The 27,082-nt window shown below is 33.1% G+C and overlaps 1 protein-coding gene across 2 annotated transcripts in view; it reads right to left on the bottom strand.

Moving 5' to 3' along the window:
* TFEC (transcription factor EC) overlaps positions 1-27,082 on the bottom strand; it is a 160,232-nt gene that overhangs the window by 99,686 nt on the left and 33,464 nt on the right. The gene's annotated exons all lie outside the window — the stretch shown is intronic.

The raw sequence follows: 27,082 nt of genomic DNA, 5'->3' as shown, positions 1-27,082 counted from the left end.
TTTTGGTTATGATAAATGATTCCCATACGCATTGACCATAGCATCTTTCAGAGAGGTGAGTTATAACACAATCCCTTGAATTTATACCTTAAAACCTTCTCATGAAGAAGACCACTTTATTACAATAAAAACAAAAATGATAATATTTAGAAAGCATTTACTCATGCCAGTGACTGTGGTAAACACACCTCAAATACAAAATAAATGAATAATCTTATGAGGAGGTACTATTATAATCCCCAGTTTACAAATGAGATAGCTGAAGGGTTAGACTTCAAGTCATCAGTATCATAATGGAGGCAAAATTCAAGCTTAGGAAGCCTGGCTGAAGTTAACTCTTAGCACTACTTCTCTCTCACAATGAGATTCTCTAGGTACCTCTCGAACAAACCTCACATGAGCAATTCAACAAGAATTGTCCTTCTACAGAACTGGAACAAATGGTATATCATATTTTGTGTCAATAGATATGTGATGGCATTTAAATATTTTGTAATGTATATTTAGGTACATGTGTGTGTATATGTATCTACACACATATATATGAATCTAGATTAGCATAATCTAGATCCATTTCATGGAGGAGGAGGAAAGAAGAATATCAATAATAGTAAAAATAGCTACAAACGTTTATTGAGTATTTACAGCAGACACTGTGGTCAGTACTTGTCATGCCTTATTGATTTAATTTTCCTCAAGATTTTCGACAGGTATTATTATTTATTATCATCTACTTTTTTCAGATAATAAAACTAAGGATTAGGTAAGTAACTTTTAGTGGGCAGCAGGCTCTCAGGGCCTTATGCGGAAGATACGCAGACTAGAACTGAAGTGCTCTGTTCTGAGGAGTTGTAAAAATGAAGCTGCCCATTTCCTGATATGGGTAATCTGCTAGAGAAATCAGAAGCATGGTTTTTAAATGTTTTCACTTTGAAGTCCCTATTAGATCTCCATCATACAGCGGGGGAGAAGATGCAACAGATAAATGAGGTGATTGGTCAAGGTGGAGACACTGAGAGCTCATTCAGCATAAAGCAAGGGAAGCCTGAGAATATGAGCAGACTCAGATTATAGGAACATAGCTGTGAGTCTGTGGATTTAAGTAAAAATAAGAGGTTCTTATCTTGCAAATCTCAATAAGCAAGCTATGATCAAATTTGAAATATTTATTTACATTTATCAAAATGTGTTAAATATAAGCCATTTCTTATTCTCAAATAAAACGTATTAAAAGCAGTATAGCTTTACCTGCAAATAACAAGCAGAAAATGAAAAGAAACATGAAAATATGTCTAAGGTTTTTCTGGGTTTTTTTTTTTTTTTTTTTTTTTTTTTTTTGAGACAGTGGTTTCACTCTGTTGCCAGGCTGTGGCTCACTGCAACCTCCACCTCCTGGGTTCAAGTGATTCTCCTGCCTCAGCCTTCCAAGTAGCTGGGACTACAGGCACACACCACCATGCCTAGCTAATTTTTGTATTTCTAGTAGAGACATGGTTTCACCGTGTTGGCCAGAATGGTCTTGATCTCTTGATCTCGTGATCCGCCCGCCTCAGTTTCCCAAAGTGCTGGGATTACAGTTAGGAGCCATCATGCCTGGCCACATCTAAATATTTAACAGAGTGTGACTGCCTGACACACTCCTACTAAGAAATGCCATGGAAGTTAATCATGGGTTATTCTCTTCTGATTGCTTACATTTCCTCAGCGAAGAGTATATAAGTATGGAGACACAAGCAAAGTTGTTGAGAAAAGAGAAAATGTGAAGGGGAGATGGAATGAATCTTGGACATGTAATTGAATTTCTAGGCAGTAGGAAGGGTCAATTTGAGGTTCACAGTTATTAATTAAAAGCAAAACCCGTCTAGTTTTATTTGTGCATACACAGAGTATAGTTGGATTTAAATAGAGTTAGTGGAGCAAGGATTTGAGTGTCTGAACAAAAGCATTTGGACATTTTTTAGGATAATAATGCTGCTGCTGATGGACTAATGGGTCATCATGGGAAGGGAACTGATAGCTTTATAAGAACAGAGAGACCTAAGATAGCACATTTGTATGCTCACCCCCCTGCATGTGGTATCCTGTGTCATCTCAGAACTCCAGAAAGTTTTCACTAGCAAAAAGGCTCTCACCATTTGAGGCGCCACAACCTTGGACGTTTCAGCCACCAGAACTATAAGAAATAAACTATTTTTCTTTATAAATTATTCCATTTGAGATATTGTGTTATAAGCAACAGAAAACAGACTAATACAAATGAATACTGTGTACCAGAAAGGAGCTATTCTAAGTATCTTACATAAATTATTTATTAATCATAATAATCTAATATGGTATATCTAACTATTATTGTTGCTATTTAATAGCAAACTGACACAGAATGATTTGGTAACTTATTGGAGTTTATAGCTAGTAAAAGATGAATGCAAGGAAATGCTCTTAAAAGCCAGGTAGTCTGGCTTTGTATAATAATTTCAGGGAGGACTGTGGTGTCTACTGAGTAAGGAGAGAATTAAGAACACCTAGAATGAAGGTATTGAAATGCTATGAATTGTGGGAAGAATCAATGAATGGTAGAGTAAGAAGAACGAATATTGGGGTTGGGCTCTTCAAAGAGGGCCAAGAATGGTGCCATTTCCCACCAGCCATACTGGAAATCACATAATTTATGGCATTGGGTAGGAAGCACAGAAGAATCTTGCCTCAATCATGAGAATTAGCCTTAGATCAAACATGGCTCTGGTCCCATCTAGAATAAACCTTAAACACATGATCCAAAAATATCAAACTCTCTTCAACTAACTAAATTGTATCCCAGAACAAAGTTAAAAAAATATACAGAAAATTAGGAAGAGTTGGTTGGAGAGTAAAAGCTTGAAATTGAAGATTATAAAGGAAGTATGAATATTTGGAATAATCAGGTCTAGAATACAATCATGTAGAAGTGTGACTAATGTAATAAAGCCCAAGATCTCTGCAGAAAAAGATATCAAAGAAGTGAGAGACCAAAGTATTGGAAATGTTATATAGAGGAATTGAAGTCATCCAGACAGAACTAGTTTTGAGGGGAATTACTTCAATCCAGGGACTAAAATGGTCAACAAATAAAGTGGATTGACACTTAGCTGGTGAATGATGGAAGACGGAGTTGCCAGATTTAGCAAATAAAAATAGAGAATGCCCAGATACATTTGAATTTCAGATTTTTTAGATGAATATTTTTAGTATGTCTTAAATATGGCATGGAACATACGTACACCAAAAAATTATTTGTTGTTCATCTGAATGTCAAATGTAGCTGAGCATCTTGTATTTCATCTGGCAACCCTATTACTGGAACCAATATCTCAACTCAAATTCGTCTTACTTTTAGGCTGAATTCCTAAACTGGATAGATCTTTACCACTAGTATTAATGTAAGCAAACAGAGCAATGAATAAGTTTTACCAAGTCAGAATTTTGTTCCTAGTTGGCTAAATTAGAGTAAGTGTATTCCAGGATCTTATAATAATATATTCACATGAAAATATGAATGCATATGGCATTTTATGAAAGCAAAAGTATTTTAGCAGCATAAGCTGCATTCTAAAATTTTTATCACTAGTTATATGTGTAATAGGATGTCAGTGGGCAAGCTCCCTGATCATCTCTTTGTTGTTAATTCAGTTTAGTGAATAAGTTCAATTATGATGACAGGAAAATAGCCTATGCATTATAACAAATCATCTTTCATCTTTGATATAAATGAAAAGATTACTTTCAATAATTCCATAGTTATATTTAAAGCAAATTTAGCATTGTGTTTGAAGTTATGCTTTTAAAAGCAATAGGTCTCACTATTTGGAATCAATACCATAAAAAGATCTGTTATATTTAAATATAGCTTTATTTCTTTCCATAATGTTATTTCATCATTAGTTTAATCTTTATTGAATTATATAGACAAAATCATGAAAGATAGGAATATATGTGCATTAAAGAGAACAGAAATTAAATAATTTCAAATGAATTAAACATACAAATACGTTTGAATATAGTTATATGGTGATTTTATAATCCATTAGGACTGTAAGTGTTTTCATATTACAGACTTTTCCTGTGAAACTTATAAATGATATAGGAAATATATATGGATTATGTATTATAAAAATATTTTGATAAATATTTTGTAGAATTAAACTTCATAACTTTTAAAGATATCTTATATTTTCATAAAATGATTTTTCAAAGTAATTTTATACATATCATCTCAATGATTGCCACAATTCTGTGAAGAAGATAGAATAGGTATAATAATTTTTTTCCATATATAAAAAAATTAAGGAAAAATGGAAAGCTTAAAATATCATGGGCTAATAAATGGGAGACTTGGTTCAAGAACCAGATATTTCTGTTATTGTTTCTGTGTTCTTTTTACTGCAACAGCCTACCTCCTCAGCCACTCCTATTTGTATATATTGTACCATGCCATTTTTGTTTTTATTAAAATTTTAATTAAAAACTCTTAGAGAGCACTTTACAATTTTGATAACATATTATTGAACTCTCACTGAAATGATTGTTTAAAAATTGTTAAGAATGCAAAAACTGGCTATTACCCTATCCAACCAAGATAGAGTAATGGGGACCAGATTTACCCTCCTAACTGAAACAACCATGAAACAGACAAAATATTTGAAACACTAGCTTTCTAGAGACTAGACATCATCAACAAAAGAGACTATCCCTGAGAGACAGGAAACACTCAAGAAAAAAAGGTAAGCTTCAAAACTTTCCTACTATCTTTAGAGACTTTCCAAACTGTGATACAAAGAAAGCAAACCCAGGCACAGGCTGGCAGACTCCCCGAGTTGAGTGAGTTAGTCTGGTAATATTGGGAGACCAGGCAGCTAAAGTTCTCAAGACAGTATACCAGGATGAAAAAGCTACAGGGAAAGAAATCTAATAGGTGTTTTTCTCAGAGTATTAGTTAAACTATTATTATATATACATGTGAGGAAAATACTCAAGGACAGAAAAAGAACCACTCAAAATGATTAAGGGTGACAGCGTCCAGTTCTCACGCAGGGCCAAGAATGGTGCCATTTCCCACCAGCCATACTGGAAATCACATAATTCATGGCATTGGGTAGGAAGCACAGAACGACCTTGCCTCAATCATGAGAATTAGCCTTAGACCGAGCATTGCTATGGTCCCCTCTAGAATAAACCTTAAACACATGATCCAAAAATATCAAACTCTCTTCAACTAACTAAATTATGTCCCAGAACAAAGCTAAAAAATGTTTACAGGAATACAAAAATATTTAACATCTTATAAGGTAAAATTCATGATGTCTGGCATCCAAGAAAAATGATCAGGCTTACAAAGAAACAGGAAAATATAACTTATAATAAAGAGAACTATCAAACAAGTGATCAAAACTGACACAGATATTAGAATCAGAAGAAAAAGGCACTAAAGCAATTATAACAACTGTATTCTGTATGTTTAGAAAATTATGTAAAGACATATAATATATAAACAAGACTCAAATTGAACTTCTAGTTATGAAAGTTGCCATCTGAGATGCAAAATATGCTGGATGGGAATAAAAACAGATTAGATACTGCAGAAAAAATTAGAAAACTTGACAAAACAAAAGAAACAATTTAAAATGAAATGAAGAGTAAACAGTAAAAACAAGAACAAAATGACCAAAGGGTCAGTTAGATATGTGCCAAATTCAAGTAATCTAAAATATATGTCATTACAGTTCCTGGAGCCAGCAAAGGGGAACAGAAAAAAAATGAAGAAATAATGGCTCGAAAGTTTGCAAATATACTATAAATACATATATCCAAGAAGCTAAATTAGCTCCAACTCCTAAACATCAATACTGAATTGTTCAGTCATATTATGTACAGAAAAAACAAAGACAAAGATGACAGCAGATTTCGATCATTGAAGGTCAACCTACATTTCTATATTCAACAAAGACATCTTTTAAAGTTGAAAGTGAAACATAAAAAATCTGAAAGAATTCATCACCAGCATACTCATAGTATAAGAAATGTTAAAGAAAGTTTTAGACAGATAGATCTATGAATCTACACAAGGAAATGAAAAGACTGGAAAATGTAATTTTGAGGAAAACATACAATTTTTTTTAAAAAAATTTAAATATCTTTAAAAGATAATTGACTATTTTAAAATTTTTTGATAATTGACTAACAAAAACAATAGCAATGCATTGAGGGGTTTATAATAGCTATAAAAGTAAAGTTAATGAAAAAATAGCAGAAACTAGGAGAGGAGAAATCAAAGTACACAATTGTAAGTTCTTATACTATATGTAACGAGGAATAATATAACCTGAATACTGTGAGAAGTTAAAGAAACCTTAAAGCAACCATTAAGATAGCTAAACAAAGAATGATAGTAAGTACGCCAACAAGGGAGATAAAATGGAATCATAAACATTTGTTTACTTTGATTAATCCAAAAAGAGGCAGAAAACGAGGAAAGGGAGAGCAAAGAATAGATGAAACAAACAATAAACAAGTATCAAGATGACAGATTTAAACCTACTCAAATGAATAATCACATTAAATGTAATTATCTTATTACCCCAATTAAAAGGCAAAATTGTTCAATTGTATTTTTTTAATTAAGACCTAATTATATGCTTTCTACAAGAAATTCACTTTAAGCATAAAGTAACAAATAGGTTAAAAGTGAAATGATGCAAAAAGATATACCACACTAACACTGACCAAAAGATAATTGGAATGGCTGTATTCATACCAATTAGATTTCTGAGCAAAGAAAATTAGCATGGATAAAGAGTATTTATAAAAGTGTCTATTTAGAAAGCATGCAATGAGTTATGAACCTAATAACAGAGTTTCAATATATATAAGGCACAAACTAGATAGAATGAAAAGAATGGAAAATTAGAAAATAGAAAAATAGAAAATTGCATCATTAAGTCTTAATAACTCTCTCAATAATTAATGACAGAATAAGAAGACGGAAAAATTAGTAAGAATATAGAAGACTTGAACATTATCAACAACTTGACCTAATTGCTTTTATAGAACACTTCAACCAACAACAACAAATATACACTGTTTTCATGTGCACATGGGAAATTGACCAAGACAGATCATATTATGAGCAATAAAACAAATATCAATAAATTTAAAGGGAATTATGTCATGCAAAATATGTTCCCTCCATAGCATAATTAAATTTTAAACAAACAAATATTTCTGAGAAATCCCCAAATATTTAAAACAAAATAATATACTTTAAAATATGCCATGGGTAAAAAACATCAAAAGGGAAATGCGAAAGTATTTTTGAACTGAATGAAAACAAGAGTAAAACAGAGTTAAATTTGTGACATGCTGATAAAGCAATGCTGAGGGACAAATTTTTAGCACTAAATGCCTGTATTTAAAAAAAAATAAAGATCACTTGTCAAAGACTTTAGCTTCTACCTTAAGACATTAGAAAAAGGAGGTAGATTCAATCCACACTAAGCAAAAGAAAAAAAAATAAGATCAGAATGAAAATTAATGAAATAAAAAATGAAATCAATGTAACTGAAAGCTTATTCTTTAAGAAAATCATAAAATTGGCACTCTTTTAGCAAGATCATAAAGAGAGAGAAACACAAATCACCCAACAAGGAATAAGAGAGGTGACATCACCAAAGATACCACAGATATTAAAAGGATGATCTGTGTATATCACAACTTCATGCCAAAAGAGTGAAAACTTAAACTTATTTGACAAATTATTTAAAAGGCACAAACAATATTTCAGGAAGAAATAGATAACCTACATAATCTATACCTATTAAGTAAATAGAATATGAAGCTTAACACTGTTGGTGGGAGTGTAAATTAGTTCAACCATTGTGGAAGACAGTGTGGAGATTCCTCAAGGACCTAGAAAAAGAAATTCCATTTGACCCAGCAATCCCATTACTGGATATATATCCAAAGGATTACAAATCGTTCTACTGTAAGGACACGTGCACACGAATGTTCATTGCAGCACTGTTTACAATAGCAAAGACCTGGAACCAACCCAAATGCCCATCGATGATAGACTGGATAGGGAAAATGTGGCACATATACACCATGGAATATTATGCAGCCATCAAAAACGATGAGTTAGGGTCCTTTGTAGGGACATGGATGAACCTGGAAACCATCATTCTCAGCAAACTGACAGAAGAGCAGAAGATCAAACACCGCATGTTCTCACTCATAGGTGGGTGTTGAACAATGAGAACACATGGACGCAGGGAGGGGAGCACTACACACTGGGGTCAGTTGGGGGGAAATAGGGGAGGGAGGGTGGGGGGTGGGAAGCTGGGGAGAGATAGCAAGGGGAGAAATGCCAGATGTAGGTGATGGGGAGGAAGGCAGCAAATCACACTGCCATGTGTGTTCCTATGCAACAATTTTGCATGTTCTTCACATGTACCCCCAAACCTAAAATGCAATAAAATAAATGGGAAAAAAAAAAAAGCTTCCAAAGAAGAAAGCTCTAATCTCAGATGGCTTCATTGGTGAATTCTACCAAACTTTTAATGATAAAATACACCAATATTGTATTTCTCCAGAAAATTGAAAAAAAGGATCTTCTTCCCCCATTCACTCTATAAAGCCAGTATTACCCTGAACCAAAACCAGATTTTACAAAACAAGAAAACTACAAGCCAGTATCTATTGTGAGCATAAATGCAATAATTTAAAGCAAACATCTTGCAAAGCAAATTTAACAATGTATCAAATGAAAAAAATCAGGTTGAGTCCATCCTACAAAGACAGGCCTGGTTTAACCTTTGAATGTCAATCAATGTAATTCACCATATTAACAGGCTTTAAAAAATGATATGATCACCTCAGTAGACATCAAAACATATTTGACAAAATACTACAGCCATTATTGATAAAAAGTCTCAGCAAATTAAGCATAAAGAATAACTTCCTCAACCCAATAAAGAGCATCTATGAAGACATACATAATAGAAAAAGACTAAATGCTTTTCCACTAAAATCAGAAACAAGACAAAGATGTCATCTCTTCCCACTTCTATTGTACTAAAGGTTATGAGTTTGATAAGGCAGAAAAATGACATTAAAGAAAATACATCTAGATTAAATAAAGAAAAAGTAAAACTATTTTTATTCTTAGATCACATGATTGTTTATGTAAAAAAATCCAACTGAATCTACAAAATAACTTCCAGAATGATTAAGCAAATTTAACAAGGTTGCAGGATACAAAATCAATATATAAAAATGAATGACAGTTTCATACATTAGCAATCAGCAATTGTAATTTTAGATTTATAAACGGTGCTAAAGTCAAAAAAATAACAGATGCTGGCAAGGTTGTTAAAAAAAAAAAAAACATTCATACACTGTTGGTGGAAGTGTAAATTAGTTCAACCATTGTGGAAAGCAGTATGACGATTCCTCAAAGGGCTAAAAGAAGAACCACCATTCCATCTAGCAATCCCACTACTGGATACATATCCAGATGAATATAAATCATTCTACTGTAAAGACGTATGTATGCAAATGTTTATTGCAGCACTATTCACATAGCAAAACCATGGAATCAAATGTCCATCAATGACAGATGGGATTAAAACATGTGGTACGTATACACCATAGAATACTATGCAGCCCTATAGTAGAACAACATCATGTCTTTTATGGAAATATGGATGTAGCTAGGAGCTATCATCCTTAGCAAACTAACACAGGAACAGAAAACCAAATATCATATGTTCTCGCTTGTAAGTGAGAGTTAAATGGTAAGGACTCATAACACAAAGAAGGAAACAACAGATGCTGGGGTCTACATGAGTAGGGAGAGTAGGAGAAAGGAGAGGAGTAGAAAAGATAACTATTGAGCACTGGGCTTAACACCTGAGTGATGAAATAATCTGCACAACAAACCCCCAGGACACTTGCTTACATATATAACAAACCTTCATATATGCTCACAAACCTAAAATAAAAGCTTAAAAATAAATAAATAAATAACAACTTCATGAATAATTGTGACAAAATATGTGAAAAATATTACAATTAAAACTAAGAACCATTGCTAAAAAATAAAGAAGACCTAAATATCTGAAGAAGTATGCTGTGTCCATGGATCAGAAGACTCAAAGATGTCAAAAAAAAAATTCAAAACTTGATCCATAAATTGATTGAGCACAATCTCAAGCCAAATCCAAGAAAGATTTTGTGAAATGGATAAGTTAATTCTAAATTTATATGGAAATAGAAGATACATAAATAGCTAAAATAATGGAAAAAGAAGATAAAGATTGGGATATTAGCACTACCTTTTTTCAAATGTATAAAGTTTTAGTCATCATAATGATGTGAAATCAGCATAAAAACACAGTATAGATCACGGGAACAGAATAGGGAGTCCAGAAGTAGATGCATACATATATGGACAACTGGTTTTGACCAAGGTGTAAGGGCAGTTTAGCATAAAAGCGTAGCCTTTCAACAAGTTATTTGGAAAAGCTGTATATGCCAAAAAATGAACTTTCAATCCATAACTTGAACTATATTCAGAAATTAACTCAAAATGGATCATGGACTTAAATGTACTGTAAAATAGGAAACTAAAAAATTTCTCAAAGAAAACTTTGGAGAAAATCTTTATGAATTTGGGTAAAGGCAAAGATTTCTTAGATATGACACCAAAAGCATGATCCAGAAAAAATAAAAATAAATTGAATTTCAACAAATGGTAAACACCTGTTCATCAAAAGACACTGTTAAGAGAATGAAAAGATAAGACTAAGAGACTAAGGCAAAAAAATTGCAAATCATATATTTGATGAGGTTGTATATTCAGAATATATTTTAAAACTACCCAAATTTAATACAAAAAGCCTAATAAGAAAGAGGAAAAATTCTTAGACCCTTCACCATAGAAGATATATGGATAGCAAATAAGGCTCAACATCAATAGCTATTAGGGAAATGCAATTTCAAACTACTATGAGATACAGCTACACACCTATATATTTATTAGAATGGCTAAAATGTAAAAGATTGATCATTCTGAGTGTTAATAAGGTTATGAAGGAACTTGAACCCTCATACACTGCTGGTAGGATTTTTTCTTAATCCCTCACCTCCCTCCCATCCCTTTCCCTAGTCCCCAAAGTCCACTGTGTCTTTTTTTTTTTTTTTTTTTTGACAGAGTCTCACTCTGTTGTCCAGGCTGGAGTGCAGTGGTGTGATCTTGGCTCACTGCAACCTCTGACTCCAGGTACAAGCAATTCTCTTGCCTCAGCCTCCCAGATAGCTGTGACGACAGGTGTGTGCCACCATGCTTAGCTAATTTTTTTTTTGTATTTTAGTAGACACAGGGTTTCACCATGTTGGCCAGGCTGGTCTCAAACTTCTCACCTCAAGTAATCCACCCCACTTGGCCTCCCAAAGTGCTAGGATTACAGGCATGAGCCACCGTGCCCAGCCCAATTGTATCATTCTTATGCCTTTATGTCCTCATAGCTTAGCTCCTACTTATAAGCGAGAACATAGGGTATTTGGTATTCCATTCCAGAGTTACTTCACTAAGAATAGTCTCTAATTCCATCCAAGTTGCTGCAAATGCCATTATTTGATTCATTTTTATAGCTGTGTAGTATTTCATGGTGTATATGTGTATATATATATACACATTTTCTTTATCTACTTGTTGATTGATGGGCATGTCCTGCTATAAACATGCATGTGCAAATATAATTTTTGTATAATAACTCCCTTTCCTCTGGATAGATAACTAGTAGTGGGATTGCTGGATCAAATGATAAACATACTTTCAGTTCTTTAAGGAATCTTCACACTATTTTACATAGGGGTTGCAATAGGTTACATTACCAGACTGCTGGTAGGAATGTTTAATGGTATAATCACTATGAAACAAGTTTGGCTGACTCATAAAAAGTTAAATATTCATACATCATTTGACCCAGCCATTCCACTCTTAGGTATTTATTTAAGAGAAACAGAAACATATGTCCTTGCAAATATTTAAAAGCAAATATTTAGAAGAGCATTATTGGTACTGGCCAAATTTTAGAAACAATGCAAATGCCAATCAATAGATTTAGCAATACAAAATAATACTACTCAGCAATAAAACAGGAGTGTACTATTGACACATGGTACAACATGGATGGATCTCAAAATAATTATACTGAGTGATAAAAGCCAGACCAGAAAATAATATGTACTGTATATTCTATTTATATAAAATTCTAGAGAAGGCAAGCTAATGCATAGTGACAGAAAGAACAGAGATTGCCTGGAAAAGGCAGCGAATGAAGATGCAAAGTTTCAGGAAGAAAGGTTACAAAGGGGCAGGAGAAAAACTCTGGTGTAACCAGGTGCAGTGTGTCACGCCTGTAATCCCAGCACTTTGAGAGGCTGGGGAGAGTGGATCATTTGAGATCAGTAGTTCGAGACCAGCCTGGCCGACATGGTGAAACCTCATCTCTGTTAAAATTACAAAAATTAGTTGGGCTTGGTGGCATGCACCTGTAGTCTCAGCTACTCAGGAGGCTGAGGCAGGAGAATTGCTTCAACCCAGGAGGTAGAGGTTGCAGTGAGCCAAGATCATGCCACTGCATTCCATCCTGGGCTACAGAGAGAGAATGTCTCAAAACACAAAAGAAAAAAGAAAACTCTGGGGTTAAGATGAATATATGTATTATCTTGATTGTAGTGATAGTTTCACAGGTATATACATACATTACAAAATTATTGAAATATATTCTTTACATAATGTCCTCCAGGTTCATCCATGTTGTTACAATAACAGGATTTCCTTTCTTTTTAAGACCGAACAGCATTCCATTGAGTAAATATACTGCATTTTTTAAGTCTATCCATTTATTGATGGATACTCAGGTTGATTTTGTATCTTGGCCATTTTGTATAATGCTACAATGAACATGGGAGTGCAAATATCTCTTTGACTTATGATTTCATTTCCTTAGGATATGTACCCAAAGCGAAATAAGCTAGGAACAAAAAGACAAATACTGAACGAGCTCACTTACACAGAAGATCTAAAAATAAATGAACTCAGTAGAAGTAGAGAGTAAAATTGGGGCTACCTGGGGGGTGGGGTTTAGAGAGATATTAGTCAAAGGATACAAAATTTCAATTAGATAGGAAAAATAAAGAGATTTATTGTACAACATGGTGACTATAGTAATCAGAATATATTATGTTGTTAAAAGTCACTGAGAGTGGATTTTAAGTGTTCTCACCACAAAATAGTATGTGAGGTAATGCATATTTCATTAGCTTAATGGAGCCACTCCACTATGTATACCTATTTTAAAACACCGTGTTGTACACAATAAATATACAGTATTTTTATCTGTCAATAAAATAACAAATTATTTTTTAAAGTGTATCTTTTAAATATGTGCAGTTTATTCTATTTCAATCGTAACTCAAGAAAGCTGTTTAAAGAAAACAAAACACAAAGAATATGGAAAAAAGGAAAGAGAAACACAATGAAAGTTTTGGAAACTGAAAAGCAACTGAGGCGGGTGGAGGCCAAGGAGAAGGAGAGCATTAGGACAAATACCTAATGCATGTGGGATTTAAAACCTAAATGAGAGGTTGATAGGTGCAGCAAACCACCATGGCACTATGGCCTATGTAACAAACCTGCACGTTCTTGACATGTATCCCAGAACTTCAAGTAAAATAAAAAAAAAGAAAAGCAGTGAATTAGTGGCAACTTATGAAAGATCTAAGAAAACTAGATTTTAAGAAGACACCATGGAAAATCAAGGAGTTCTTGGCCTTAAACTAAAAAGTCTCCAGAACTGTTGGCCATAAGTACTCCTGAAAATAAGATGAGAAAAGAAATGTTTTGTACAGAGAGATTTGTTGTTAGGTTCCAATGTCCTCTGTCTTACCCTAATAAAACCATGGAGATTAATTGTCTAAAGAAAATGAACAAGATATTCTATGAGTTAGACACAAGAGTGGATTGCTCTCCTGAAAACAGGAGGATGAACATATGCCCACCAGTTCTCTTCTATAGAATATCCAGAGCACTCACAGCCAGGCCGCTACTCTCCAAAAAGGAGACTTAGATTATCTTTCCTTGGAAACCAGACAAGCACAAAAGGAAAAATCTGAAGGCAAAGGTGTAAAGCAGTGCAATGTGATTGTTCTACAATGCAGCTAACAGTCACCAAGCCCCAGCCATGCTACCAAGTTTTCCAATAATCATTTGAGCCTCTGATTCTTAAATATGAGCAAAAATCCCAAGATTACAAGACACCTAAGAAAAGTTCCTCTGACAACATTGAGCAGTAAAGGAAATTAATCATGGTTTACCTTATCATTCCATTCTGAATGGTGCTTACATGGTATAATAATGTAGACACATAGTATTAATCTAAGTAAAATAACAATTGTATTGAGAAAAGGAAATATAGAAAGGTACTTCATGCATTATAGGAGTGAGTGGAGGAAAGAGGTGATTTCTGATCCTTTGAACTGAGAAGTCAATTGATAATGCTTAAAACTGTCAAGCCAAAAAGTATAGTTCAGTTGCATAATCTAGACACTTGACTCATACCAAATCAATCAGCAAAACTTGTGTTTGGAGTTGCTTCTGAGACAGGGAAAATTAAGGGGGGATGAGTAGATTTTCATAAAAGCCTTCTTGAACTAATTATGTATAACTTTGATTAAAATGGGAACCAACAGAAGAATTTACATCAAATAGAGACTTTTAATTACAGCACATTCAAGTGCTATAGCATGAATACCTAAGAATAATGATGCCCTGATGTTCCTTAGGAACATCAGATTGCCCTCTGCAGTAGAACTGAAACAGAGTAGATCACACTGGAGTTACACAGTGCCAGCTTAAAGAGAGAAGAGGGATTCCCAGGCAGTTAAAAAATAGAATGCAACCTGATTGAGGTTATTGGATTACCCGCTCCCCACCTCCCCCAAAAAATACATCAAACAGAAATAGCTATACCAGCACTGGAAACAATTTAAAATAAGAATCACTGGCAAATGCTAGCAATGCCCATTGCAAACTTGCCCAAGAAAGATGATTCCCTGCTTACAGTCTAATGGCCCCAGTGGCTCTTCTATTCCTGTTGAGATGAATTCACCCATATGTTATTATTTGCTGCCATTAGACATTTGAGTGACTTAGCCAACTCCCCTTTATTCTGATTCCAGGCCCATGACAAAGCTGATCTACAAAGATCAAGTGTACTCATTGGAGGACACAAATATGCAGTATCTTGGTAGCTGCATTTCTGCTTAGAAATTAATATAACTTACATATTTCTTTTGATACAGGTTAGCGTAAGTTCATGTCTAAGAGGTTAATGAACATTTAGTATGCTAGAAAATAAGATATTTTTAGTTTGTAATTATGGGTTAGTGGAGATGAAATAGGGAGTCACGGTTTTAAAACTATCAGGGGTTATATGCATGAGATAAACCTGAAGAGCAAGATATCTTCTAATTTTAAAATGTCAAATTACCTTTGGGAGTAAAAATTTTCTTTCTCTCAGTTGTAATGAGCCTCAGAAAAGTGTAAAATGTTTGAGTGCTTTGAAGTTAACTGGGACATAAACTAGTTCAGATGAAGCAATTTAGCAGCCAAATTGTAATTGTTTTTCATGATATTTAAAATATACAATTGCAATTTTTTTTTTATCTCTGGACCTGAATATAGAACACAGATTATGTCTACTGGGTAAATGGCCATTGCAGTGAACTGAACGGTGCCTTAGTGGTCTTCAGAAGATAATGCAATTCACAAAAGGCTTACATTATTCCCTAGACACCATTTACATGGTGCAAATATGTCTCCTATTAAAGTCAAAGTACAGTTTATGTAAAGGCCATAATTTGTCTTGGCCAAGTGGTAATTTCTAATGAAATATTTGGAGTTCAATCATTCTCTCACTTAAAAATATATGTATTTAAGGAAAAAAATAAATATATAAAGTATCAGATCAGTTTTTATAAAATAAAAATATATTTTAATAACTGTTAAATTCTGACTTGTGTACTAGCATTTCTTAGAATATAATTATTGCATGTGGTGTCTCCTAAAATGGAGACATAGAAGGATTCTTGGGATAAACCCTCTACTAGGCCAGAAGTATGAGGACACAGAACATAGAACCATAGAACATAAAAACTCTTTATCTTTCATAGTTTATTTTACTCAGGATTCCCTCATTTTAGATGTTTAGGTAAGACATAATATTCACTGATGTTTCCATGTTTAAGGCCAAAATGAATCAGTGATTTCAAGCACTAATTTGAGAATATCTGCAATCCATCTAATTTCAGTGAAAACATAATGGCACCTCCAGTGAGATGTCAACAATTCTTGTCTCTGTATTATGAAACAGAAGCTGAAACAATAAACGAAAACAAGAGAAATATGAAAAAAAAAAAAACTGTAGTCAATCAACCAACTATTTTGGATATCCATGACTACAAGAATTTAGCTTGACTGCTTTTCACTCTGTATTGCACAAGGCAATTTCCTCTTATACAGACTACTCAGTGGTGCATTTCCCTGTGTCATCTGCTTTGAATATTTGACACTTGTTCCTACCCTTTATGAACATGCATTTACTTGCTAATTTAGCAAATATTTATTAAGATATACTCTGTTCAAATTGTGGGTAGCTATTACTTCCAAACTCACTCTTGCTTAATTCATCATTAGTCATAATGAACTGTGCCCTTGACTAAAGTGTTTCTCCCACTTATTCCGTATTCCTTTTCAGTCTAATAATGTGTTTGGCCACAAACCTGCAGCATTCGGTGCTTTCAAGTTGCTCTTTGATGAATTAAATTCCTTGGTGGAGGAGGAAAGGAGAGGAGCTCTCCTCTCATTTCTAACCCAAAGTGCTGTATGTCACCTAAGGCTATACCTCCCTGAAAATCTTGACCCAAAATTTTCTCACCATGTTCTCTCAAATTCCTACTCTATCTCTCTGATATATCTAAGATATTTAAAAAAGAATAAGTCTATAAAAATATCAATCATTTGGGTATTTTTTCTTGCTTGTTTTGAAAAGGAACACTTAGTACATTTCAAATGAAGACTTAATTGATAGAATTTCAGAGAGTGCTGCAAAATGAGATAAGATTTTCAAGCAAAATTGAAGCAATTTTTAAAAAAAAATTTTGGGGGGATTAGGAGACTTGGAAATTTATGACAGGATGGTTGTTTCTTTTTCTTATAAGCCCAGCCCTGATCTCACTGAAACTGGGCAAATAACTACATCAGTGTTACTAAGCCCGAAATTGTTTGATTAAGTATTACATTGAGTGCAATCTAAAAGCAAGCATTCAAAGACTCTGACCCAAAAAAACAGCAAGAGTATGAAAGTAAATTGTAAGTGTATAGTGTGGGTACATAGGTAAATGATAAGGTAAAAACTTGGAAAATATAAAGCTATATCTAAGAAATAATTAAGCTAAGTCTCTGATGCTAAAACATTCTAATATTCCAAACAATATATATAATTCACTATGGTTACAATTTTTTCAATAATTTGACTGGAGATTTTTGGAATAATTAACAAAATAATAGAAAAGCTTACTTATATATATGCATATTATCTATGAAATAAAATATTAGTGATTATTTTGACAATACAATACCAGAAAATAATGCTTTGCCTTCACAAATCTTAATGAGAAATACTAATTCGAAAAATAAAAGACAAGAGATACATCCTAAGCCAGAAAGTACAGCAGAAAATCTACTAGATACATCTAGATCTTTAATTCATATGCAAGCTGTAACAAAGATCAACTTTCTCTCATTTTCACTGTATCATCTATACGATAGTTTTCAATAACATTTTCAAGAATAAAATATACAGAACTCGAATACATTGAAATAATGGAAATGAATACAAACCCTGAACAAGATGAAATAATAGAAATGACAACTGGAAGAAAATAAAAAACATAGGCAAATATGATTCTTTAAGATTTGTCAGATTTAGGATTTGTAAACTCTACATATCATCATACTTTGATTTTCAGCTAACATCTTGAACTATCATGTATAGAAAGAGTGATAATTTTGCAAATTCAATGAAATACAAACCAGAGATTAACAAGGCCAAGCTGATTCTTTGCAGGGGGCAAAAATAAAGTAAAAACTCTTCAGCAAAATTGATTAGAAGAATAGAGAAGACATAAACAATATGATGAATTTTGAGAGCGACAACCATAGCCAGAACCAGAAAAAGAAGAAAATGAAAAGATAATGAGAATGTTATCAATCCCAATTTGAGTATATTTTGAAAATAAAATTTATACATTTCTAAAAAATGTTTCATCAGAATTGACTCAATATGAAATAAAGAACTTGAGTAATCCTATGCATATATTTGATACATATTCCTTCTTTCTGTTGATGATAAAAATGTTGAAGAGGAAAAGTTCAAAGACTACACCCTCTAAAATCTTCCTAGAACCTTGCCTCCAGGTTGATGAAACACTACTAATCAACAATGTAATCGTGATGTGTCATGCTTTTAGCTATAATTTTAGAATGACATGGTTTGTTCATGTACAGTTTTAGTGAGTACTGCTTTCTTTTCCAAAGAGGTTATAATTAATGGCTAATCCTATCCCAATGATGTGTTAATCAGTAGTTCAGAAATCTTCCAACTTTTCTCCTTCCCACTGCCCCTGCTTTAGTTGATGGGGTTCATGGTTTCTTGTGTGAAAAATTACAAAAGCTTTCTAAATGTCCTTTTGCCAACCACAATTAATCTTTCTACTAATAAATTTTTAAATATTTTTAGAGATTTAGGTAAAATTTCTCATCCAGAGTAATTTTAACCTGTCAAGATATATGACCAGTTTTAGGCTGCAGTAATGGTGTACTCTGATTTTCTCAGAGCCACTTCTTTTAAAACAATATGAACATATAAGTATATAAACATGTAGATGTATAAAACAATGTTAAATTATTTCTAGAATGTAAAAACATTATAAATATACATACATATTTAATATGTACATATAAAAATATATGTACATTATGTTTTTACATAAATATATGCATATACAAAGCAATATAAAAACAGCATAAATATATGTGTCTATATATGTATGTGTGTGTATGTGTGTATAGATATATATGCAGATGTTGCTAAATTTCCAAAAAAATCCAACTTTGTTAATTCTTAAACCTATGCAAGTCAATGTTTTCTTGTGTTAAAATATCAACTTTATTCATTTATTGCTTCTTTGCCACCAAAGTGAAAATCAATCGCCAAAGCAAAAAGATGTGTGTTTATACCAAAAATGCCCTAATATGTATTTATATAGAAATTAAATTATTTTGAAATCTAGTATTTGTGTCCAAATACTGAACCAATAAATTACCTCAGTTAACCTAACACAAAATTGTAGTGTTAAATGCCTTCGTATTTTGATGCTAAACAATCTAGTATTAGACTTTCAGAAATGAGTATCATTGGGTCATGAGTTAAACCTGAAGAATATATATAAACACACTGAAAATAAAAAGAAACATAATTCAGTACATACACCTTTTTTAGCTGTGGGTCAGAAATGTTCTCTTTTAATATACATCAAAATAAACATTGTCTACTAGACCTTAATTGAAGTTTTAATGAGAAAATTTTGTTGCCAAGTATTAAGATATTTCTATGACCAAATTAAGAACACTCTTAGATATCCTTATTATATAATTTTAATAAAATTAAAGTTAACAATGTTACTATGCATGTTCCTTTTATCAGAGAAGCCTGGAAAAATAATTCACCAAAAGTATATTTGAAGAAATAATTCTATATGAAGAACAAGACAGAAAGATAAATAAGTACCCAAACCCCAAAGTAACATGTACATAACACACACATACACACTCAATTAATGCACAATGAAATGATGAAATGTTCCACTAAGTTATAATCATCTATGCTCTCTACAGAATGATTAAAGAAAAGAAAGACAAAGATTCAAAAGATAAAATGCATGCAAAAACACATTCTAAGCGATTTTATTTCATCATAATATGAGAAAAGATTTTAAAATGAGATATTTTGATGATCAAAAACTCAACATTTCCGCTGTATTTAGATGATGCCAAAATAGACACCTAAATGAAAAGAAAAATACTCCTTATGATAAAGGTTTAAAATATTACTTTTAAAGTTTAGATATTTTCTGATTTTAAGCTTACCCCAACAGCTATGATATAATGATATTCCATGTATCAAATGAAATTAATACAAGATGAGATGACTCTTTCATCACAGCAGGCAGACTAGAGTTAAAGAAAAAAAACCTGAATATGGCTCAAGGTACTAGGTGTTTAAAGGGCAACTCAGGTGGATAGCAATACAGAAATATTTATCTTGACTGAGATTTTAATATAATACACAATCAAAGGTATTTTTAAGGAATGACATGATTTTAAGAAAAGCTATTAAATTCGAAAATTATTCCTACTTTTTCCTAAAAATTGTACTTGATCAGATCTAAAGAGATTTATTTAGTCATTTATAATGATTGTTATATTTATGTAGAAGATACAGTGAAAGAAATCCTGCAGATACCCAATAATGCATAAGTCTTATTGTAAGTTATTCTCTTATGAGTGCTAACAACTTCCTGTTCTGATATAAATACATGCTTTCATTAAAATGCCTCCCCGTCTATGATAATGTGCTTGGATTTTCTCATGTTTAAATACCACATATCAAAGCCGAAACCTATTTTCAGTTATGTTACGTATTACACAGTTTTAAGTAAAATATGTAATATTACTTAAACTAGAAAATGTGTATTTCTCAGAACAGAAATACATAAAAGACCTTAATTAAAGTACAGTTATTAATTGTTGATTTCTTTCCCAAAGATTAGCCCTATTCTGCCTTCCTTGAAAATATATACCATTACAGCTATAGCTGGATATGTGTGTGTTTATTAAATTAAATATTAATTTTATTTTATGGGCAAATAGAATATATTGAATATTTTACACAAAAAGCTATATTTATATTTTAGTCCCATTTTTATTAGTTATAATAGCTTCCCACAAATTCTTTAGGATTTTCTATGTACAAGATCATGCTATCTACAAATAGAGATAGTTTTGTTTCTTCTTTTCCAATCTGGATGCCTTTTTATTTCTGACTAACAAACAGAATAATAAATACATTCCTTTTGCCCATAAAATAAAAATTAACTTATTAAATAAATAAACACAAGTATTCAGCTGTATGTATTGTATGTATTTTAATATTAATTGATCTATGTCTATTATTTCTGGATTTCTATTGTATTCCATTGATCTATGTCTATCCTTGGCCAGTTCCAAACTGTTTTGATTACTGTAGTTTAGTTGGAAATTTTGGAATTGGAAATTATAAGTCTTCCAACTCAGTTCTTTGCTGTGCTTTTCCAAGACTTGTTTGGCTATTCTGTGTCCATTGACTTTCCATATCAATTTTATGATCAGCTTGCCAATTTTTGTAAAAAAACTTTCTGGAATTTTGGTAGAGAGTTTACTGAATCTGTAGATCCACTTGGAAAGTGTTGAAATCTCAGTAGAGTATACACAAGCCATGGTGATTTGCTGCAACCTGTACATTCTGCCTATGTATCCCAGAACTTAAAGCATAATAAAAATAAATAAATAAAAAGAAAAAAACATACTCAAACTTATCTAATTGTATGTATTTTAATATTAAATGAATTTCTTTTCATGCTTTGATATGTTACTTAACATGAGAAATTGTATGTATTTTAATATTAAATGAATTGTATGTATTTTAATATTAAATGAATTATTTTCATGCTTTGATATGTGTTACTTAACATGAGAAAATCCAAGAATATTATCACAGACATGGAGGTATTCTAATAAAAGCCAACAGTTATATGAGAACAGGAAGCTGAATCAGTATTCAGCTAAAGTATGGTAAACATAGATCATACTTTATAGCTGGAACCATTTTTCTTAAAGATATATATTACTTAAAATTTGATTTAGTAGCCTAATAATATTGTATTGTTGTGTATCCACGGACTGCTAAGTTTAAAATTTTTAAATATCATCTTATAAAACCACATGAACATCTCAATAGATGCAAAGAAAGCATCTGACAAAATCTAGTACACTTTTATGATAAGCATTCAAGAAACTAGGAATTGAAGGTAACTTAATATAGGGTATCTATGAAAAAAACACAGCTAAGATGTTACTTAATAATGAAGAACTAGATGCTTTCTCCCTACTACCAGGAACAATACAAGGATCCCCATTCTTGCCACCTCTATTTAACATCTTACTGGAGACTCTAGCCAGTGCAATTAGACACAAAAAAGGAATAAAAGGTATCCAGGCTGCAAATGAAGAAATATACTATCTCTGTTTATAGATGGCATAATCTGATCTTGTACATAGAAAATCCTAAAGAATTCGCTGGAGAGGTATTAGAACTAATAAATGAGTTTAGCAAGACTGCAGGATATAAGATCAATAAACATAAATAATAAATTTCTATAAGTTAGGAATGGACAATCCAAAAATGAAATTAAGAAAACAATTCCATTTACAATGCATTAGAAAATAAAATACCTAAAAATACATTTAGCAAAACAAATGCAAGCTTATACCCTAAAACTCCAAAATATTGTTGAAAGAAATATCTAAATAATTGAAGAGACATCCCTTGGTGATAGATATGGATATAGACATACAACTCTGTTGAAATTTCATTTAAAATTGTTTTAATAAATGATAAGCAAATAGTTCTTAGATAAGTTTGAGTATGTTTTTTTCTTTTTATTTATTTATTTTTATTATACTTTAAGCTCTGGGATACATAGGCAGAATGTACAGGTTGCAGCAAATCACCATGGCTTGTGTATGCTCTATTGAGATTTCAACACTTTCCAAGTGGATCTACAGATTCAGTAAACTCTCTACCAAAATTCCAGAAAGTTTTTTTACAAAAATTGGCAAGCTGATCGTAAAATTGATATGGAAAGTCAATGGACACAGAATAGCCAAACAAGTCTTGGAAAAGCACAGCAAAGAACTGAGTTGGAAGACTTATAATTTCCAATTCCAAAATTTCCAACTAAACTACAGTAATCAAAACAGTTTGGAACTGGCCAAGGATAGACATAGATCAATGGAATACAATAGAAATCCAGAAATAATAGACATAGATCAATGGAATAATACTGAGAGTCCAGAAATAATAGACATAGATCAATGGAATAAAATTGAGTCTAGAAATAAACCCTTACATTTATGGTCAATTGCTTTCAACAAGGGTGCTCAGACAATAAAATGGCAAAGAATAATCTCTTCAACAAATGGTAATGGGACTGGATTATTTACATGCAAAAGAAAGAAGTGGACCCCTTCTTCACAACACACACAAAAATTATCTTAAAATGGATCTCAAACCTAAACATAAGATCTAAAACCATAAAATTCTTAGAAGAAAACATATATATGTATACATACATATATATTTATGTTTACTAAATATGTATTTACCTAAATATTGTATATCTTATATGTTTTTGTGGTGTATGTATGTATATATATGTGTGTGTATGCATATGCACACACACACACGCACACATACACACATATATAAATGGACTTCCAAAGTTAAAAATGTTTGTCCTTCAAAGACCACCGTCAAGAAAGTAAAAAGACAACTCACATAATAAGAGAAATCATTTGCAAATTATATACATGACAAGTGGTTTTATCCAAAATATATAAGAACTCTTACAAGTTAATGAAAAAGATAAAAGAAAACAATTAAAAATAGGCAAAGGATCTGAATAGGCATTTCTTCAAAGAAGTTATAGAAACAGCCAATGGGCACATGAAAAAATGCTAAATATCATTGATCATTAGAAAAATGTTTCTCAAAACTACAATAAGGTTCTGCTTCATGCACACTAAGATAGCTAAAGCAACAACACCAACAATAATAAGTTTTGGTGAGGATGTGGAGAAACTGGAACATTTATAAATTTCTGGTGAGAATGTAAAATTCTGCAGTCACTTTGGAAAACAATTTAGCATTCCTAAAGTATGAAACATAGGGTTACCATATCATGTGCACCAGCAATCACATACATAGGGTGTATATATATATATATACACACACACACACATATATATACATGTCTCAAAATGAAACATGTATATTAATACAAAAATTTCTACACATATATTATAGCAGTGTATTCACAACAGCCAAAAAGCAGAAGCAACTCAAATGTCCATCAATTGATTAATAGATGAATAGAATGTAGTGTGTCCAACAATGAAACATTATTTGCCAGTAAAAACGAATGAAAATGAAGTTCTGATACATGATATCACACGGATAAATCTTGAAAATATTATGCTTCTTCAAAGACACTACTGACAAAAGAGTTGGGGAAACGGGGGTAATAGAGAGGAACTGCAAATGGGTATAGTGGGATTTTTTGGAGAGAGTATTGAAAATGTTCTGAAGTTAGATTGTGGTAATGTTTGCACAACTCTGTAAACATACTAAAAAAACCATTAAATTGTACACTTTACTTGGATGAACTAAATGGTCTATGAATTATATTCCAGTGAAGCTATTTTTTAAAATGTCCATCTCAGATATAGGTTTAAGATGGCGGACATGAGGCAGGACTAACTTGCAGCTCCCAATCAGACAGACACAGCAGTGTGTCCAGACTCACATGATGAACTTTTGCTCCAAGAACTACTGGAGGGACATACCAGGAAAGCTAAGAGAATCCACAGACCCTTTGAAGGAACTGAATTGCTGCTGCAGACTCACTGAGACACCAAAAAATGACAGGTGTGCTTGCTTTCTCAACAGGGAGGCTCATGGTCTGGGGCAAGTTCTCAGCCCTCATCACCAGCTGCCTAGAAACAGACTTGGTGCTGTTGCGGGTGGGGCACACTGGGAGTGAGACCAGCCTTTAAGACTGCTGGCTGTGTGACAGCAGGGTGAGACCTGTGGCTGCTGGATTTCCCCCACTTCCCTGGCAACCTGCATGACTCAGTAGAGGTAGCCATAATCCCTGGGAACACAGCTCCATTGGTCTGAGAACCACACCCTGATCCCCCACAGCAGCCACAGCAAGCCCCGTCCAAGGAGAGTCTGCACTCAGTCACACCTATACTCACCCCCTTCTGGTGGTCTTTCTCCACGTACCCTGGTAGCCAAAGACAAAGATCATAATCTCTTGGGAGCTCTATGGCCCTGCCTACCACCTGAAATATCTGGATACTTAACCGGACATCCATAGGGCAAGTTTGCATCCTCCCTATGGTACCACAGCTAATGTGCTCTTGAAAGTGCCACCTCATGGCTGGAGGGCAACCAACACAAAACCAGTGCACTAAACAAAAGCACAACCAAGGACCCTCACAGAGTCCACTTCTGTCCCCTGCTACCTCCACTGGAGCAGGTGCTGGTATCCATGGCTGAAAGATCTCAAGATGGGTCACATCAGAGGACTCTTTACAGACACTCCCCAGTACCAGCCTGGATTCCAGTAGCTCCACTGGGTGGCTAGACCTAGAAAAGCAAAAACAATCACGCAGCTCAGTTCTCAAAAAGCCCCATTCCTAGGAGGAGGGGAAGAATATCAGATCAAGGGATACCCCATGGGATAAAAGAATCTGAGCGGTAGCCCTTGAGTACTAGATCTTCCCTCTGACATAGTCTATCCAAAGAAGGGACCACAGAAATGTTTCAAGTACGTAATATGACAAAACAAGGATCTTTAACAATCCCAAAAGATCACACCAGCTCACCAGCAATGGATCTTAACCAAAACAAAAATCTCTGAATTGCCAGAAAAAGAATTCAGAAAGTCGATTATTAGGCTAATCAAGGATGCACCAGAGAACTGAAGTCCAGTACAAAAAAAAAATCAAAAACATGATGCAGGATATGAAGGGAAAATTTGTCAGTGAAATAAATAACATAAATAAAAAGCAATCACAACTTCTGGAAATCACGGACACGCTTAGAGAAATGCAAAATGCACTGGAAAGTCTCAGCAATGGAATCAAACAAGCAGAAGAAAGAACTTCAGAGCTCAAAGGCAAGGCTTTTGAATTAACCCAATCCAACAAAGACAAAGAAAAAAGAATTTTAAAAAATGAACAAAGCCTCCAAGAAGTTTGGAATTATGTTAAATATCCAAACCTAAGAATAACTGGTTTTCTTGAGGAAGAAGAGAAATCTAAATGGTTGATAAACATACTTGAGAAAATAATTGAGATAAACTTCCCCAGCCTTCCTAGAGATCTAGATATCCAAATACAAGAAGCTCAAGGAACACCTGGGAAATTTATTGCAAAAAGATCAGCACCTAGGCACATAGTCCATCAGCACATGGAACATTCTCTAAGATAGACCATATGATAGGCCATCACAAAACAAGTATCAGTAAATTTAAGAAAATCAAAATTGTATCAAATACTCTCTCAGGCTGCAGTGGAATGAAATTGGAATCAACTCCAAAAGGAACCCTGAAAACCTTGCAAATACATGAATATTAAATAACCTGCTCCTGAATCATCATTGTGTCAACAATTTAATCAAGATGGAAATTTAAAAAATCTTTGAACTGAATGATAATAGTGACATAACCTATCAAAACCTCTGGGATACAGAAAAAGCAGTGCTAAGAGGAAAGGTCATAGCATTAAATGCATACAACAAAGAGTATGAGAAAGCACAAATAGGCAATCTAAAGTCAGACCTCAGAGAAGTGGAGAAATAAGAACAAACCAAATCCAAACCTAGCAGAAGAAATGAAATAAAATCAGAGCAGACCTAAATAAAATTGAAAAGATAAACAAAATATAAAATATAAATTAAACAAAAAGCCAGTTCTTTGAAAAGATAAATAAAATTGATAGACCATAATCACCGTAAGACCAAAACCAGGGAAGGATATA

This window comes from Sapajus apella, unplaced genomic scaffold (assembly GCF_009761245.1).
Source record: "Sapajus apella isolate SASKATOON/1434 unplaced genomic scaffold, GSC_monkey_1.0 scaffold7, whole genome shotgun sequence".
Taxonomy (NCBI): Eukaryota; Metazoa; Chordata; class Mammalia; order Primates; family Cebidae; genus Sapajus; species Sapajus apella.
Note: the sequence above shows the minus strand (reverse complement) of the source record. Positions and strands in the feature narration are given on the sequence as shown.